This window comes from Humulus lupulus, chromosome 1 (assembly GCF_963169125.1).
Source record: "Humulus lupulus chromosome 1, drHumLupu1.1, whole genome shotgun sequence".
NCBI classification, from domain to species: domain Eukaryota; kingdom Viridiplantae; phylum Streptophyta; class Magnoliopsida; order Rosales; family Cannabaceae; genus Humulus; species Humulus lupulus.
In genome coordinates this window covers 172,747,338-172,767,094 of record NC_084793.1, presented here as the reverse complement: position 1 = coordinate 172,767,094, position 19,757 = coordinate 172,747,338, and the positions used below count along the sequence as shown (strand labels likewise).

The following is a 19,757-nucleotide window of genomic DNA, read 5'->3' as shown; positions in this document are numbered from 1 at the left end:
TTGATTACTGTTGAGTGTCTTGATGAATTAGATGGACAGAGCATTCAAAGGATTATTTGAATGGGAGTTGTGATCTTCTTGGACGATGGTATTGTGATGTATTTCTTGTGGAGATTTGCCAAGGTCAAGGAACGCCTCGGTAGGCAAGAGTTTCCTTGGATAGGCAGGATATTATATGTGCCTTGGGAAAGAGTTCTGAGTCTTCTTACAAATTAGAATCAGTTTGTAGGTTGTTATGACACCTCAGTGACAGGGAGAAGTGATTGCTTATGCAACATGTTGGTTAAAGGATCTGACCATAACTAGAGTAGAGTTTCTGGTGGGCCGGGTGGCCAGTTTTATGCTTGAGATTATTATTTCAGAGAGGATCAAAAGGAAAACAATTAAGTGAACCGCAAATAGGAAAGATTGATTGGGAAGTCTTAGCTGGATTAGCTAAGGATTAAACAGTGGCATGTGTGAATTTATTATGGTATAAAGATCGGTTGTGGAATCCGATGGTTACTGGGATTAATTGGGAGATTCTGGATGAATGTCATGCTGTTCTTTTATTCTCTTCATTCAGGCATCATGTCAGTGTATCAGGATATGAAAGCTTTATAGTGGTGGCCTGAGATGGAGAGGGGCATAATGGAATACGTGGTAAAGTTCTTAACCTGTTAGCAGGTCAAGACAAAGTATCAGAAATCAATGGGGCCATTGTAGCCTTTGAGTATTTTATAATGGAAACAAGAAAGCATCGCGATGGGTTTCGCAGTGGGGATGCCCAGGATAATGGGCCAGTATGAGTTGGCATTGGATCATTATGGACCAGTATTCCAAGTGAGTTTATTTCTATCAGTAAGGACAAGTAATGCAGTTGATCAGTTTTCAGACCTCTTTGTGAAAGAGGTAGTGTGCCTTCTTGAGAATTCAAGGTCTATCTCATTAGATGAAGACTCTATTGTTACTTCCAGGTTTTGGAAGGGTTAAGGAAGGCGGTGAGTGTATAGATGGGATTTAGTACAGTTCATTATTCTCAGACTGATGGTAAATCAAAGAGAGAAAGAGAGTTATCTAGTATTGGAAAGGTACCTTATGAGATGAGGTATGTTTGAGCATGTTTATCACCCATTCATAGAAATGAGATGGGTGAGATGTTATATCTGGATCTTGAGGTAAATCAGGGGACCATTGAGATTATTAGAGGTTAGAGCTTGGATGCTCACTTCTCAGAATAAATGGATAGGTTTTATTGAATTAAGAAGCAGGAACATGAAGTTCCAAGTAGAAGATTATATCTTCCTTCGAGTATCACCATGGAAAGGGGTGAGGAGATAGGGGCAAGTTGAACCCTAGATTAGTATGATAGTTGAGTCCCGGATAGGATCAGTCAGGTTGATTTTGGATCGGCCTTATCTTTGGCACTGTCAGTTGTATACAGTGTGTTATGTATTTCCATGTTGAGAACATGAGTTGGAAGGAAACTCATGAGTTAAGTTATGAGAGTCTGGGGATTGAGGCTAAGTTATCTTGTAAAGAGTAACCAGTACAGATATGAGACAGAAAAAATAAGGTTATGGAAAAACAAAGCTATACCTTGGGTTAAGGTATGTTACAAGAACAGTAAGGTCGAGGGAACGACCTGGGAAACTGGAATCAGGTGTGCGAAATTCTTATTTCGGGCAAGTAAGATAAATTTCGCGGATGAAATTTCTGTAAGGAGGGGATAGTTGTAATGCCCCAAATTCCCTATTAATCTTTAGGACCTTGATTAGGAGGCCAGGAGGACCATAATTGATTTACTATGTTGTTAAATGATAATATGCATGTTTCTGTGAATTATATTATCATATGATGATAAATGCATGCATATGGGTTCATTTTTAATTATAAGGGCATTTTGGTAATTTGGCCCGTTGAGGGCGTGATTGTGTATTTTCATGCATGTGGGTGAATTATAAATAATACCACATTATGTGAGGATTTATTCGAGCCATTCGGCATGAGACGATCTTTGAATGTAAGTTATCGGTCTAGTCATAACAGGGTTAGTTTCGGGGCTCGGGGTGAGTCTCGGGGTAATTTGGTGATTAGAATGTTGCCGAGAATTAAAGGATAATAGGATATGAATTATTAGCATTTGAGAATACTGAGAATAACGGGAATTGGAGGGTGTTAATTATAATTAACGAGATAGGCGGACAAGGACGGTTTTACCCTTGGAGGCCTTAAGAGGACTTTGAATAACCTAGGGGCAATATGGTCATTTGGCAGAGGATATATATCATTCAAAGGTTGTAGAAAGTGTAAGGAAAAAAAAAATAGAGCATCTTCATCATCCAATCTCATCTCTCTCCCGTACCTCTCATTCTCTTCTTTTTCCTTTCTAATTTTTGAAACCTACTTGAAGAACCAAGCTAGGTAATCAAGGTTTGAGGCTTAGAACTTTGATTCATCCATTGAAGAGGACTCAAATCCAGCTTGAGGTTAGAATTCATCCATGAAACCTTAGCTATACTCTGTTTTTCTAATAAGTTTTCAGTTGAGAAATGTGAGATGATTAGTTGAGAATCAATGGAAGTTCTTGCGAAAGTTTTCTTGGGTTTTGATGAGGTTGTGATATGAATGAAGTTTTGGGGTTAAAGTATAGGTTTGGATGATGTTTGGGATTAGTTTTGAAGCTTTTTTTTTAGGAGAAATCGCAGGGGAGAAAACCAGAGATTTTATGGTCTGCAGGTGGCGCCCCAGCGCCACTTCTGGCACCCTAGCGCTTGGTAAGGCAGAGAGTGGTACTCTCTCTATTTTGGGGCAGCGCCCCAGCGCTACCAAGCAGTACCCCAGCGCTATTGCACTTTCCAGTAAACCTATTTTTAGGGTTTGGGATGACTTTGGGGGCTCGGGGGATGGTTCCACTACCCCGTTTGGGTGGTTTGGGAGTCCTGAGAGCACGGGATTGGTCCCGGGAGTGAGGTTTTAGATTATAAACATATTTATGATTTATTTTATTGATGGGATTCCATATTTGGTTATGACTAGGTGACCGCTAAAGGATTGAAGGATTGATCGTTCTCAAGGGTCGTTCTTTTATTAATTCTTGCTCGAACCCGAGGTAAGAAAACTGCACCCCATATGTGACATGCATGGTTATTATTGAGGCATGTCGAGTGTTTAAATGTGATGCATGTGATGCACGAGAAACATGTGATTAGGGCATGCCATGGATATTGACTATGAGACTGAACAGAGCTTGAGTCTTTGTGATTGTGCATGATCATAATTATGCTAGCAACTGTTAAGTAAGCATGCCGAATGCCCTACATTTGGATATTTGACATATGATATATGCCTGGTAGCATTGCTTACTTGTGCGTGGCACTGACTAACTAGTCAGAATTGGCAATGGTGTCAGTATTACCTGTGAAGTTGTGACCTACTTGTCAAGTTCGCAGTAGTACTGAGCACTGGTCACCTGGTATTGACTAAAAAGTCAAGAACGGCATAAGCGTCATGAACGCAGAGCCGATAAAAGATTAGATCTAATCGAAATCTGCATTGAATGACTCAAATGAGCATTAATGCCGGACCGACCTCAAGTTCGATGAAAATTATTATCGCTTGTCTAGCCATAGGCTAGTTACTTAGAGCCAGGGCCAGAGAGCCCCAGTGACTGTTTTGCCACATCGCTATGGGTGCTGAGCCCAGGTGACTATTTCTTCACATGATTGTGGGTGCCGAGCCCTGTAGTGACTTGTTCGTCAGTCATTCATCTTATTAGAGCCATTGCCAGAAAGCCAAGGTGACTGTTTCGTCACATGGCTATGGGTGCTGAACCCCATAGTTACTTGCTTGTCAGTCACTCATTATGGTTAAATAGAATCTCAAAGCGATATTCACTCATCTGTTCAGGGCTATAAGCTCTGTATGATCATAAAGATCATCATTTGCATGGCTGTGGGTGCTGAGCCCATGGTGACTTGCTTTTCAGTCACTCATTATGGTTAACGGAACCACCGGTGTTTAATCACTCATCTGATTAGGATTGACTTGATAGTCATCCACTCAGGAGGGTAGGATTCTATATCCTGGATACCCAGCATTATTTGAACTTATTTGCATGTGTGATTAAGGCTATTATGGCTAGGCATGCACTTTATGATTTTATGTCATGATATTATTGTTCATGAGCATATTGAGTTTCTTGCTGGGATTCGGCTCATGGTTGCTATGTGGTGCAGGTAAAGGCAAAAGGAAGTTGGACCATCCTTGAGTTGGAGAGCTTAGGTGACGATGTGTACATATGCGGCTGCTCGACTCCACGGCCGAGGGTTCACTACAAGAAAAAACAGTATTCATAACACTTAAAAGCTACTAACCGGGAGTATTGATAACGCTTCTGAAAATGCTAACATAGCCCCTGTTATTAAAAGTCCTGTCTTTTCTATAACAGTATTCGAATGTTATGTTCGATGTTATCTTAAACTATTCAATAACACATTTTTAGTTGCTATAATATTCAAATAATAACATTTAGTTAGAGTATTTTATTATAAATTTAGAGTTTAATCTTATACTTTATGCATAACACTTTTCCACTGTTACATTTGATTATTTTGATAGCATTTTTAGTTTGTTATATTATATAAATCATAACAATTTGTTATGCTTATAATATATTTCTAAATCTTAACATATTAAAAGTCTAGTAATAAAATTTTGTTACTTTAGTGTGGATAATATATTTTAAATTTTATTTTGATAAGTATACTTATAAGGTTTTTTTTTAATTAAAAGATTTCATTATTGTATTTTGATAAAAAAAAATCAAAATTAATCATAAAATGTAATTCTCAATAGATTGATAAACCACAAGTATTACATTAAACAATAACTAATTCAAACCATGAATATATCTACTTCATGAGATCTTAGTTCTAACTTAAATTTGAAAACATAACATAATAAAGTTTTATAATCTTGAACATTTTTTACTTTAAAAATGAAAAACAGAAACATTACAAGATACACAAAAGTAAATCATGCATGAAACTTGCTCCATCCTTCAATTCATCATCCAACTAAGTACTTGCTCCTGAAGTTGTTTGTTCCCATCTGAAGCTCTCTAAATTGAAAGAAATCTCCTCAGGTTTCCAAGGCAAACCTCCTCATGATGTTGCTCTGAAATTTTTTAAAGCCTACAATTGTTAATCTCTTCTTATTGTCAAACAATTTAACTCTGCAATGAAACATATATGAAAAGCAAAAAGCAATGAAACCCAACACTACTTAAGTAAGTAATGTTAGATTAAACAAAAATATGTACAGTATAAACCATAACAAAGCAGCTTTGCAAGATATGAAACATATATGAAATAGTCATGTTCATTAGTGTAAATCATATTATAGAATATGCATAAATAAAATATGTAAAAGGCTCAGGACAGTTTAACTTCCAACATAAAAAAATGAGCAATTAGTTTAACTTCAACATTAAATAAGGAGAAAAAGGCTCAAAAATTCCCTGACCACATAATAGAGTTTCTAAACATGTGCAAACAATGTCCACTAGGGTAGCGAGGGTGGATGTTTCCAAGAAAAAAGAGAACAAACCTGATGAAATGCATCCAATACGGTCACCAGGTCTGGATGAAAAGAATGGGCTTAACTTCCACAAGTGCTCTGTATGACAAAAGACGAGGGCATATGAATATAAATTTAACCAAATTTCAGGAGACACATTTAGTGAAAATGTAGAAAAGTTAGTTTACTTATAGATAGACTACATATATACCTTTTTGGCAGATCAGGGGCTAGGATATACAGAAAAATGGGATCAACAGCTTCAGTTATGCTCGATTTGTTGAAATGGGAAGGCCTTATTTGCTTAAGGAATACATCTAGCTTATCTTGAATCTGTGTCTCTCAGATGAGGGAATACGTGCTGAACAGTAAATGACAAATACAATAGTTGAAGTAGATATTGAACCATTAAAACATTTTGCCACAGCTTCACTGTTTTCTAATGCCTTTTCCAACTCAGCAGTGACGCCCTCCTCACATAAGATCATTGTGGGAGGATCAAGCCCTAATTGCCCGGCCATATGAAGTATATTCTTGTGCAGTGTTGCCTATCAACAAACAAAAACATGAAATCATAGTAGGAAAAGAAATTCTCTAGAATTAAATAATTGACCATTTTCCTTAGCACAGCTGTCAACTCTTCTTGTACGCCTACCAAAATATTCAGAAAACATAAAATGATTATGTTGCAGACTAGAAGCACTGACCATAAGGAATGAACAAGAGGGAAACACAGAAGCTTGCAGATCTGTGTACTACAAACTAATTATCCTTTGATTACCTGCTGAAGATTTGCTTGAATGTTCCAACCAGCAACAAATGGAAAACGTATCACCTTTCTGTGTTCTCGAAATGTGAAGCTTATTTTCTGCAATAGTGATCGAGTCAAGGACTTCAACAGCAGACTGGACTGCAGCGTCACATACTTGTGAGCTGTCTCCCTCCACTTCAAAGACAGAACCCTTATTCTCCAAACATATCTCGTGGGTTTCACCACTGCCAGGCAAAGAACAATGCAATTTCTTATGTTCCAAATGAAAAGCTAAGGTATGAAGGACCGCAGCTGGAGCAATAGAATCTGAAGAGTGCAGAATAACTTGAGAGTCATCAAGCATAATCCGAGCATTCTGTAACCACAAAATTAAATAAATAAAATAGAGCCAAAAATGGAAATACAATCACCATAAACCTTGTAACGGTGACACCATAAAAAGTGTATATTTTATCAAAATATAAATAATCTGAAAACATTTCCTCTAGTAGCAGAGATCATTATCTAAACCAGATAATTACACAAACAAAAAATTTATAAATATATGATGCTAAGTTACTAACTGCACACTCATGGTCATCATGAAGAAAACAAGCCTCTTAAGAAAGCAGGAAATTATAAAATATCCACATGCAAAAGGAAAGGAAGAAACTCACAACAAAGAGAGGGCAATCAAGTGTTAATGTTTCATATTCCCCTCCTTCACCACAAACATTAATTCCATACAACCTGCCAAGGGTGATAGTTAACCATCAATTTACAATGCTAAACTTAAAATAATATAAGGGAAAAAAATAGCATACCCCTTCAACTTATGCAGATAGGGACTCAGGGAAGCTAAATCTTTGCCCAAGTGCTTTGCAGGGTCCAACCCCATTGCAGCGACCTATAACAGGAGAAAAAATAATGTTCAATAGAAGGTAGAACTCTTTCCAAAATATAACAAGAAAAGGCATGACTAAATAACAAGTGAAATTAAAAATTATACCTTTACGGTAATAGCCAATATCCCACTTGTTATCTGATTATAGTAGAAAAGAAAACCATTGTATGAGATGTACGAATCTTCAATGTTAAATGAACAAATTCACATACCAAAATACAAATTACCATTTCCTGAAGGAGCAATGACTGATCTTGTTTCCACAAATATGCCAGAGAAACAAGCCCTAACCTTGAACAAACATTTTCCACCCGCAGCCTCTGATAATCTGATGCAATGGCACCAGAAGATACTGCACCAACAGAAGGTATCTGCTTTTTCACTTCATTTAACAAAATGAACATATCTTCAACTTCATCACCTGGAGTTGTTGTGTAGCTAAGCTTCTCATGCCTGAAATATCCACAAAATTCATTGGAAACTGAAAAGTAAGCTTTACATGCACCCTTCTATCACAGGACACAAAAAATTCTTTAAGAAGACCAAACCGCCTAATAAAAAAGGCACTACTGTAAGCTCTTGTGATGTAGTAAAGATTCTTTTTTTTAAGTACAAAGATCTCATCAAGATAACTTCATTCAAAAAGCTGCAGCTTTCAAAAAAAATAAAAGATTTCTCCTAACCCTTCTACTTCTGAAATCTGATCACGAAGCTAGTCATACTGTTACTGTTCCCCATATCACTTTATGAAAATATGAAGAAAACGTTGTAACTCGCCAAAATATTAGATACAGGTTTTACCAAAAGTTTCTGCATAAAGGATTGCCTTGTGGATCCTTGTATTCTCCTTCTGAATAGGGGCAGTCCCATGCATTCAGCATAGCTAACGATTATCTGGTGCCCAACCTGATCAAAGCAATCAATAGTCCAATCCAAACAGCTAATTAAGATACATTTTCGGGGACTTGAAGCTCATATTTCATCATTAAATAAAGTTTTGGGGCATTCATTTAAAAAAAAAAAAAAAAAAAGCTTACAGTTTGGTACATGTAGCTATCGAGCTCGTCAACTGAATCATCAACTGGCATCAAGTTCGCCAATGCCACAACCTACCCAATGGCAACATGATTAAGTGGAAAATCGTTACTCTTTCAGTTTAACCCAACCCAACATTAGTGGATATAAAACAAACTCAATTCATCAAATTCCATAACAATAACTAGCATTAGATTATTCAGTTGGGCAGTTGAGTTCATGAAGATGATAAAAATGAATTTAACCAAAACAAAAAAAGAAACTCAAAAAACTAATAACGAATTTTTGAGAGAGCCAAATAGAGAAAAGTGAAAGGACCTGGTGACCGTATTGGATGCATTTCATCATGGCGTAGAAAAATGAAAAATCCAAACTTTCACTGAATTTACATCCCTAAATTTCCTCCTTCAACCCTCTTTATAATGAAAATCCCATAAATCTTGCTTTTCCCTTTCGTCCTTAAAATCACGTTTCGAACAGACCATAAGGAATAACAAAAGTAGAAATTGATTTTGCTAAGTCCATAATTCCATTCAAGCAACACAAAAAAAAAACAAAATTCTTGAAATAGATACTTACAAAAATACTGCTGAATATAGATAACAAATAACGAAGAAAAAAGATACCCTGGAAGAAACCGGAGCAGGCTTCTCGGACTCAAGCTTTGTCTGCGGTGTCTCTTCGGCCTCTTCCGAGGGTTCCATTGTCGCTGTTGTCGAAGTGGTGGAGGCTACGAAGTCAGTATATATATAAATATGATATAGATACATAGCAACGTAAGGGAGAAATCGCCAAAAATCTGAAACTAAAAGTGTAGAAACTTACCCATCCAAAGAAGATGTCGAAAGTTGGGAAAATTTTAGAGAATATAACATCTTTAGTTTCGGTTGTGAGGTTTTGAAGAGGAAAGAGGGAAATAAAAAACCCTAATTTCTGAGAGGAGCACACATTCGGAATTGAAGAGAGAAAAAAGGAAAGGGGAAAGAGGTTCAGATGGAATGAAGGGGTTCTTTCCATAGGCAGGAGACTCTTGGGTTCTTACTTTCAGCAAGAGAGATGCAGTGATGGAGAATCGCATGAGGGAGAAGAGATTCGATGGAGTGAGTGTGAAAGAGAGGGCAGAGGAGGCAAATGGGATAGATAGATTTTCATTAGGCGGCAAATGAAATAGTTGGCACCTAAATTGTCTCTGAAAAAAAAAGCGTGTGTTCCCATTAATAACGCTTTGTAATATATGTCATTTTTTACCGTAAAATATAGTCAAAATTGTTGTAGTAGTTGAAAGAGGAACTAGAGTTAAACCCTGTTTAGCCGCTTAGAACGGCTTGTTGTAAATATTTTCTTGTAATAAACCTTCAAATTATATTTTTGGGATCCCAATGTATACAGTAAATGTTTTAGTGGAATGTTACATCTTAAGAAAAATGTTTAATCCTAAGCCACTAATCATACTTAGTTACACGATTATGGACAAATGACTCGGTTAGCGAGTTTAGCACTGTTTAAAAGGCACACCGTAACGGTCCCTGGAGTTTAGGGCATTACATCTGATACCATGGTCGAGATATATTTTGAGGAGCTTACGATGTTAATCAAGCTTTGCCGCTTAGGCCAGTTATTTTTGTAACTTTTGATATGATTATACTTTTTAGAAAAACCTTTGGGATCCCCTGTAGACATTCAAAGTTCTAATGGAAAATTTTATACCTTTTGACCAAAAAATTTAGAACCTAAACCATATTTAAAGTTAATTACACTTTTGAATCTAAATGACTAGCTTAACGAGTTAAGCACTACTTAAAACACACAATATAGCGATCCTAGATTAGTAGGGTGTTAGAACTTGGCATCAGAGTTGTGAAGGTTTTATGGTTCATGAAGACGAGCTGAATATGTTATGATGGGTTAAATACAAATGATAAGTCGTAGAATGTTTATTACTGTGGAGTTTTGGTTCAAACCGGGACTTAGTTGGACAATCGTAGTAACACTTGTAGATTTTATAAGTATAACCTATAGTTTAAGAATATTAATTATAACATAAGGACTGGTTAATATGACTGATTATGAAGATGATAATTATTATACTATAAGGTTTAGATAGACCCAATAAGATATTAACACTTGTCATGTGTATGTTTAATAAGAAGTTAAGTATTTTTGAGGAATAAATTTATTAAGAGTAATATTTGAATTCCTAGAGTCATCCAGCAGCTTTGAAATCGTTAAAGGACTTAGTCAAGGCTGTTTACTCAATTCAAAATAGGCTGAAAAAATGTAATTACGTGTATAATATTTCAGCGTATGTCGATATATTGCAGCTATAGGGGGCGATATATCACCATATGAGGATACGAAAAACACATAGCTTCGCACAACAACCTCGACGAGCCTCGGGCATATGAAGCCAAGCAATATATCGCCTACAGTGGGCGATATATCGGCCCATGAGCATGATTTTTGAACTATTTTGAAACCGAGCCCATTTTAATCCTTAACCTCTTGATAAGTCCAGAATCTTTCCGACCGAGTCTTCAGCCTCTGCTGAATGATTATTCAAATGTTTTTCAATTAAAAAGTCATTATTTTATTCAAGCTAAATGAAGATCTTTTCATTCTTGAAATCTATAAATAGGACCTAGTACCCAACCATTTCTTCATTCATCAGGCTGTGTTCAGAGCCTACAAGCTGCTAGGATTACTTTAGAGTGTAAACACTTGGGTTGGGGTTATAAGCTTAATAAACACTTGGGAAGTAAGGTTTATAGTATATTTTAGTTCGAGGTGTAGTTCGGTCATAGAAGCATTCAAGGTATTCCGAATTCTAGATCATTTATGTATTGTTTCTTTAAGTTCTTATAGTTTTTCTACTCAAATCCTAACTCGTATTCTCTATTCTTGGTTACGCACCTGAGATCTTGAACGTAAGATTCTTGTTGGTAAGTATCATTTCAATGGTGTAGTTATTCTTTTCATCTCTTTTCCTTAGTATACTCACCTTCTCATTATGGTATTTAGGAGTGTTTCAAAATCCTGACTTTGTTCTCATCATCTCGGTATATTGGTAAGGAAAATAGGATAGTTTTATATGTTTATATGTTATGTTGATATGTTATGATAAGTTATGCTATAGTATGTTATGTTATGTTTTCTTATGTTTCAAGGTTATGACTTACCCTACCTCACATATTAGACAGGGGACGTAGATGGGTTATCATAAACCTACCATGTGATCTAACCTACCTCGGATATTAGAAAGGGGACGTAGATGATTTATCACATGTTTTAATGGCCATTAATAGTATAGTCTTATACGATGTACGTCTTTTTAGATATATGTTATATGTTTATAGCTTATAGTTATGTGTATGATATGTTTCATGCTTGTAGTACATTTTCCTTGCTGGGCATTAGGCTCACTCGTTTATGTTTTGTATGTGCAGGAAAATAGCTATGGCGGCGAGAAGATTCTTGGCAGCTTGGGGATGTGTATTGAGGTAGGATGGAATCGGTGGATTGGGTGTTCAATTCGAGGATGAAGTCGCTTCCTAGTCTTTTAAAAATTATGTTTTATATGTATTTTCCGCACTTAATTTGTAAACCAATTATTTAAAGTTATGTTATTTTTTTTTATTTTCAAAACAATGGGATCCCATATCCTACTTTGAATTTTATGTAGTTTAACATTTGTTTTTCAAGTTTTAATGAAGTAATAATTATCTCATGTGTACATTTTCTTAAAGATTAGTGCCTATGTATAGTAGTCATTAATGGTCCAAAGTCTAGAGTAGTTGGGTCGTTACAGTTGGTATCAGAGCAACGATTCATTCGCATGTATAGCTCCGAATCTGACCGCCAAGTAAGTTTATAAGTTATAGTTATTATATTTATATGTATAGCTACGATTTTAGCCTTTATGTTTTCAGTTAAGAATGAACGGAGCATTAACATATGAGGATATCCGAGCCATTAAGGCTTTAAAAAGAATTAGAGAACCGAGAAACACTGTAGGAGTGCTAGAAAGAATCACTCAGAGGCTGGTTTTGTTCCACAGAGAAATAGGTCATCTCCAAGAATCTAAGCAGATAATGATGAGAGCAACAGAGCAATATGTTTTAGTAATTAGATTATTTAGAGATTATCATACTGTAACAGTAGCCTTAGAGGAAATATGGAAACAATGGATGATGAAGATGAACTGCCAGTAGCAATGCGATATTATTTTCTCTTAACTAGGTTCACTTCAAAATCAGAATTTCAGTTTACAAATGAGCAAAAGCATAGAATTTTTATGAACCTTCCTCAAGGGCATTTTGAGGCACATGATAATGAGGACTATGAGGAGTTAGATGATGATGTGCTAGATGAAGGATCGGATATAGAAGATCCCGATTTTTAGATTAGTTTCATTGTTTGTTTTAATTTATTTGTTTTCTTTTATGGTTGTAAATAGTGAAAACTTTATTTTCCAAATTAATATCATGGTTGTTAACATGTATGAGTTTGATTTTTTTGCAATCATAATAAATAATAAATAAAATAAATAATGACTAAGTTTGGTGAGGGTGGATACAAATCAATGAACCAAGTTTCTATATTGAGAGTTAGGGGGCCATAGTAGTGGGAACGATTTTACTGATCCTAGCCCTCCCTCAATATGGTTAACTTTGGAACAAAGATGAGTTTCGAGCCTAAGAATTAAGTCATATAGGATGATTAGAAATAGACTTAGAAAATAATAAAGATGGCTTGTTTTTCTAAGTATAGAAACCCACTCTAATAATAAAGAAGACTTATATAATTTTCATAAGAAGTCATAAACAATAGGTCCGAGTTATGCTTGTTTAGATTAAGTTTTTGCCTTAGAGCCAATTAGGGTAAAGTTCTGATATGTTTCTCTCAACTGTTAGAACGCTGCTGCAATGTCTCTACAAAGATCTGCTCGCAGAAGGGGAGTGCGTGCTACTGCTAGTCGCAACACGCCGCCGCCGCCAGTTGACAACACTGCGGAGATCGCCACACTGCAACAACAAGTGTAGGAGCTATTATAGCAATATCGACAACAGGCTCTGCCCCAGACTCAACCTTCGCCGCAGCCACAGCCACAACAAATGGCCTCAGTACCTAGACAAGTTGGTCCATATGGGGGATGGCCAGTGGCGAATTATGCGTCGTATCCAGTACAACACATGGAGTCAGTTTATGAGAGGTTCCGTAAGCAGCACGCTCCAAACTTTGAAGGGACTACAGACCCCTTCGAGGCAGAAGAGTGGCTAAGAAATGTGGCGCCAATCCTGATGCACATGAACCTCAGCAACGCGGACCGCATATCTTGCATCTTGTCTTTGCTCAAGAAGGAATCCAGAATATGGTGGGACCTTGTCCAGCAGACGCATGATGTTGCCACCATGACTTGGACTCGATTTGTGGAGCTGTTCCACAAAAAGTATTATAATTCGGCTGTACTCGCTTCAAGAGTTGAAGAGTTCGCTAGCCTGAAGCAAAGAAGTTTATCAGTGGCAGAGTATGCTCGGCAATTCGACCGATTGGCTAAGTTCGCACCGGAAATGGTTCCAACTATCTATCTGAGGGTGTCTAAGTTCGTTAGAGGACTGCGACCAAAGATCGAGCTAGGGGTTAAGCTAGCAAACCCAGGAAATACTACTTATGCCGACGTTCTAGAGACGATAATAGAAGTGGAAAGGCTACAGGCTAATGTTAGTAAAGAAGATGCCAGTAAGCCTGAGCCTAGACAGCAGAGTCAACCTTGGACTAGTAGGAACAACAACCATAGCACAGTAATCAGTCCAACCGCAATCAGTCCAGTAACAACAACAATAACAGTCAGAAAAGAAGGCATCCTGATAACAAAATGTCCGATAGCGATAAAAGGGCACAGACAAATAATGGGGGAAATAGGCCGAGTTATGTAGAATACCTGCCATGTGCTAAGTGCCTAAAGAAACATCCTGGTGAATGTTGGGAAAACACTAAGGGATGTTACAACTGTGGTCAAGAAGGACACCGGAAGAAAGACTGTCCTCAGCTCAAGACAGAGGGGAAAAAGAAAGATAAGATGGTTCCTGCCAGGGTCTTCGCCTTAACCCAAGGAGAGGCTGATGCTAGCAATAAGGTGGTCACAGGTTAGGTTTCTGTCCTCAATAATATATGCTCTGTATTATTTGATTCGGGAGCCACTCATTCGTATATCTCATTAGGAATGATAGAAAAACTAGACAAACCTTGTGAAAGATTTAGAACTAGGTTTGTAACCGAGTTGCCTTCCGGCAAAGTAGTTCTATCATCACGGATAGTACGAGGCATACCGATCAAGATTGAAGACGTAGAAATAGGAGACCTGATAGAACTGGAGATCAAGGACTTTGACGTGATACTAGGCATGGACTGGCTAGCACGACATGGTGCAACCATCGACTGCAAACACAAGTAGGTGATGTTCGAGACTCCTGATGGCCAGAGATTATGTTTCATGGGACAAGTTTCAGGATTACGTACACCGCTAATATCATCTCTCAAGGCCCAAAGGATGATAGAAAAAGGATGTCGAGCATTCTTAGCCAGCATCACAGATGTGGTCAAGGAAACACCACTTTAAGGTTGGAGACGTTCGCATTGTAAGAGAATTCTCAGAAGTATTTCCCGATGACTTGCCAAGGTTGCCGCCAACTCGGGAAATTGACTTCACAATTGAATTAGTACCGGGCACCGAGCCTATCTCCAAGGCACCATACCGAATGGCACCTACAGAACTCAAGGAGTTACAGACGCAGCTGCAAGAACTCCTAGACTTGGGTTTTATTAGGCCAAGCCATTTGCCATGAGGAGCACCGGTTCTATTTGTGAAGAAAAAGGATGGAAGTATGCGGATGTGCATAGACTACCGCAAGCTAAATAAGGTAACGATTAAGAATAAGTACCCGCTACCCCGGATTGACGACTTGTTTGATCAACTCCGAGGTGCAACCATATTTTCAAAGATTGATTTACGGTTCGGGTACCATCAGCTCAAGGTGCGGGGAGAAGATATTCCTAAGAAAGCTTTTAGAACTCGTTATGGGCATTACGAGTTCTTGGTTATGTCTTTTGGTCTTACCAATGCACCAGCCGCGTTTATGGACTTGATGAATAGGGTCTTCAAGGACTACTTAGATAAATTCATCGTAGTGTTCATCGACAACATCTTAGTATAAATTTTAGGTTGATTTTGTCACGACTAAAGGAGCAACAACTCTACGCCAAGTTCAAGAAATGCGAGTTTTGGCTTTCGCAAGTGGCGTTCCTCGGGCACATTATATCCAAGGACGGAGTTGTAGTAGACCCATCAAAGGTAGAGGCCATGAAGGATTGGCTAAGACCGAAGAACGCATCTGAAGTAAGGAGCTTTCTAGGATTAGCAGGTTATTATATGAGGTTTGTAGAGGGATTTTCTAAGATAGCCACTCCGCTCACCAACCTGACTCAAAACAGGAAAGATTCAACGGAAATGATAAATGTGAAGAAAGCTTCCAGTTGCTTAAGGATAAGCTTTGCTCAGCACCAGTACTTTGTGTACCAACACCTCATGATAAGTTCGTAGTCTACTGCGATGCATCGAAGCAAGGGTTGGGTTACGTGCTGATGCAAAATGACAAGGTGATAGCCTACTCCTCAAGGCAGCTGAAGGAGTACGAGCAACACTATCCAACTCATGATATGGAGTTGGAAGCGGTGGTCTTTGCGTTGAAAATGTGGCGCCATTATCTTTATGGAGAACGGTGCGAGATTTATACGGACCACAAAATTCTAAAGTACTTCTTTACTGAAAAAGAACTTAACATGAGGCAGCGCAGGTGGTTAGAGTTAGTAAAGGATTACGACTGCGAAATCTTATACCACCCGGGAAAGGCAAATGTAGTTGCCGATGCGCTAAGTAGGAAGAGTTATGGAAGTTTAGTCGCACTAGCCAGAATGGGAAAGCCGCAATAGCAAGATCTGATTAGTGCCGGAATAGAAATAGTTGTTGGTAAGCTGGCTAATTTATCTATCCAGTCAAATCTGCTAGAAGATATCCGGATTGGGCAAGGGCATGATGACACACTAGCGGCACATATGGATGCAGTCAGAGAGGGCAAGGCCATAGATTTCTCAATATCAAGTCAAGGATTATTGAGATATAAGGATCGAGTATGCTTGCCAGATAATCAAGGGATTAGGATGGCGATTCCAGAAGAAGCGCATAGTACCCCGTACTCAGTTCACCCAGGATCGACCAAGATGACTCACGACATCAAGGCAATCTATTGGTGGCCAGGGATGAAGAAGGACATAGCAGATTTTGTGTCTAAGTGTCTAGTATGCCAGCAAGTGAAAGCAGAGCCTCAGTGGCCTACAGGCTTATTGCAACCACTTAGCGTACCAAAATGGAAGTGGGACGATATAGCTATGGACTTTGTGACGAGTTTGCCACGAACAAACAAGCAGCATGATTCCGCTTGGGTAGTGATAGATAGACTAACCAAGTCCACTCATTTCCTGCCTATTAAGACTGCATACACAGCGGATCAGTACGCAAACATATATGTCCAAGAGATAGTAAGGATGCATGGAATCCCCAAGACAATAGTGTCGGATAAAGGATTGGTGTTTACATCAAGATTTTGGGGAAGTTTACAGCAAGCCATGGGTACTAAGTTAAGTCTTAGTATAGATTTTCATCCTCAGACAGATGGGCAGTCCGAGCATACGATTCAGATTTTAGAATATATGCTACGCTCTTGTGTACTTGATTTCGAAGGATCATGGAATAAGTACTTGCCGCTGATAGAATTCTCCTACAACAATAGCTACCAGTGCACGAGCAGGATGGCACCTTATGAGTTGCTTTATGGAAGAAGGTGCCGATCACCGTTGCATTGGGACGAAGTAGGAGAAAGGCAGCTTCTCGGTCCTGAAGCTGTTAGAAAAGCTCAAGAAGCAATAGCGCTAATTAGACAGCGTATGCTTGCTGCTCAAAGCCGTCAGAAAATCTATGCGGATGCCAAGCGACGAGATGTGGAATTCAAGGTTGGAGATCAAGTCTTCCTAAAGATATCTCCTATGAAAGGTATAAAGCGGTTTGGGAAGAAAGGCAAACTTAGTCCCCGATTTATAGGTCCTTTTGAGATATTGGACAAAGTAGGAGCAGTTGTGTATAGATTAGCCCTACCGCCAGCCCTAGCAGATAGCCACAATGTGTTCCACATCTCGATGCTACGCAAGTATGTGTCAGACTCATCTCACGTCCTCAAGTACGATACGATAGCACTCTAGAAAGACTTGAGTTATGAGGAACGACTGGCTAGCATCCTGGATAGAGGGGTGAAGCAGTTACAGTCCAAGAATATTCCTATAGTCAAGGTCATATGGAAGACATGCAAGGCCGGTATCTGGATTTATTTGGTAAGTAAATTTTGAGGACGAAATTCTTTTTAGTAGGGGAGAATTGTAGAGTCCAAGAACTTTACTTAGCTAGTTAGATAGTAGTAGTAATAGTAATAACTAGTAGCAGTTGTAGAATGTTTATTACTGTGGATTTTTTGTTCAAGCCGGGACTTAGTTGGACACTCGCAGTAATACTTGTAGATTTTATAAGTATAACTTATAGTTTAAGAATATTAATTATAACCTATGGTTTGGTTAATATGACTGATTATGAAGATGATAATTATTATACTATAAGGTTTAGATAGACCCAATAAGATATTAACACTTGTCATGTGTATGTTTAAATAGAAATTAAGTATTTTTGAGGAATAAGTTTATTAAGAGTAATATTTGAAATCCTAGAGTCTGCCAGCAGCTTTGAAATCGTTAAAGGACTTAGTCAAGGCTGTTTACTCAATTCAAAATAGGCTGAAAAAGTGTAATTACATGTATAATATTTCAGTGTATGCCGATATATTGCAGCTATAGGGGGCGATATATCACCATACGAGGATACAAAAAACACGTAGCTTCGCACAACAACCTCGACGAGCCTCAGGCATATGAAGCCAGACGATATATCACCTATAGTGGGCAATATATCTGCCCATGAGAATAATTTTTGAACTATTTTGAAACTGAGCTCATTTTAATCCTTAACCTCCAGAATCTTTCTGATCGAGTCTTAAGCCTCTGCTGAACGATTATTCAAATATTTTTCAATTAAAAAAATCATTATTTTATTCAAGCTCAATGAAGATCTTTTCATTCTTGAAATCTATAAATAGGACCTAGTACCCAGCCATTTCTTCATTCATCAAGCTGAGTTCAGAGCCTACAAGCTGCTAGGATTACTTTAGAGTGTAAACACTTGGGTTGGGGTTATAAGCTTAATCATTATAAGCTTAATAAACACTTGGGAAGTAAGTTTTATAGTATATTTCAGTTCGAGGTGTAGTTCTGTCATAGAAGAATTCAAGGTATTCCAAATTCTAGTTCATTTCTATATTGTTTCTTTAAGTTCTTATAGTTTTTCTACTCAAATCCTAACTCCTATTCTCTATTCTTGGTTAGGCACCTAAGATCTTGAACGTAAGATTCTTGTTGGTAAGTATCATTTCAATGGTATAGTTATTCTTTTCATCTCTTTTCCTTAGTATACTCACCTTCTCATTATGGTATTTAGGAGTGTTTCGAAATCCTGACTTTGTTCTCATTATCCCGGTATATTGGTAAGGAAAATAGGATAGTTTTATATGTTTATATGTTATGATAAGTTATGCTATAGTATGTTATGTTATGTTTTCTTATGTTTCAAGGTTATGATTTACCCTACCTCAGATATTAGACAGGGGACGTAGATGGGTTATCATAAACCTACCATGTGATCTAACCTACCTCAGATATTAGAAAGGGGACGTAGATGGTTTATTACATGTTTTAATGGCCATTAATAGTATAGTCTTATCTGATGTACGTCTTTATAGATATATGTTATATGTTTATAGCTTATAGTTATGTGTATGATATGTTTCATGCTTGTAGTATATTTTCCTTGCTGAGCATTAGGCTCACTCCTTTATGTTTTGTATGTGCAGGAAAATAGCTATGGCGGCGGGAAGATTCTTGGCAGCTTGGGGATGTGTATTGAGGTAGGATGGAATCGGTGGATTGAGTGTTCGATTTGAGGATGAAGTCGCTTCCTAGTCTTTTAAAAATTATGTTTTATATGTATTTTCCGTACTTAATTTGTAAACCAATTATTTAAAGTTATGTTATGTTTTTTTTTTGTTTTCAAAACAATGGGATCCCATATCCTACTTTGAATTTTATGTAGTTTAACATTTGTTTTACAAGTTTTAATTAAGTAGTGTTTATTTCATATGTACGTTTTCTTAAAGATTAGTGTTTATGTATAGTAGTCATTAATGGTCCAAAGTTTAGAGTAGTTGGGTCGTTACACTTTCAGCATTGAAATTCATTACTCAAGACTTTGTTAGATTTGATAGGTTTAATGGGACTAACTTTTTTCATTGGCAAGACAAA

The 19,757-nt window shown here is 37.6% G+C and overlaps 1 pseudogene; it reads right to left on the bottom strand.

Annotated features, from left to right (window-relative positions):
* Positions 1-5,112: 5,112 nt before the first annotated feature.
* Positions 5,113-8,821, bottom strand: LOC133824582 (uncharacterized; annotated as a pseudogene).
* Between the last annotated feature and the right edge of the window lie 10,936 nt (positions 8,822-19,757).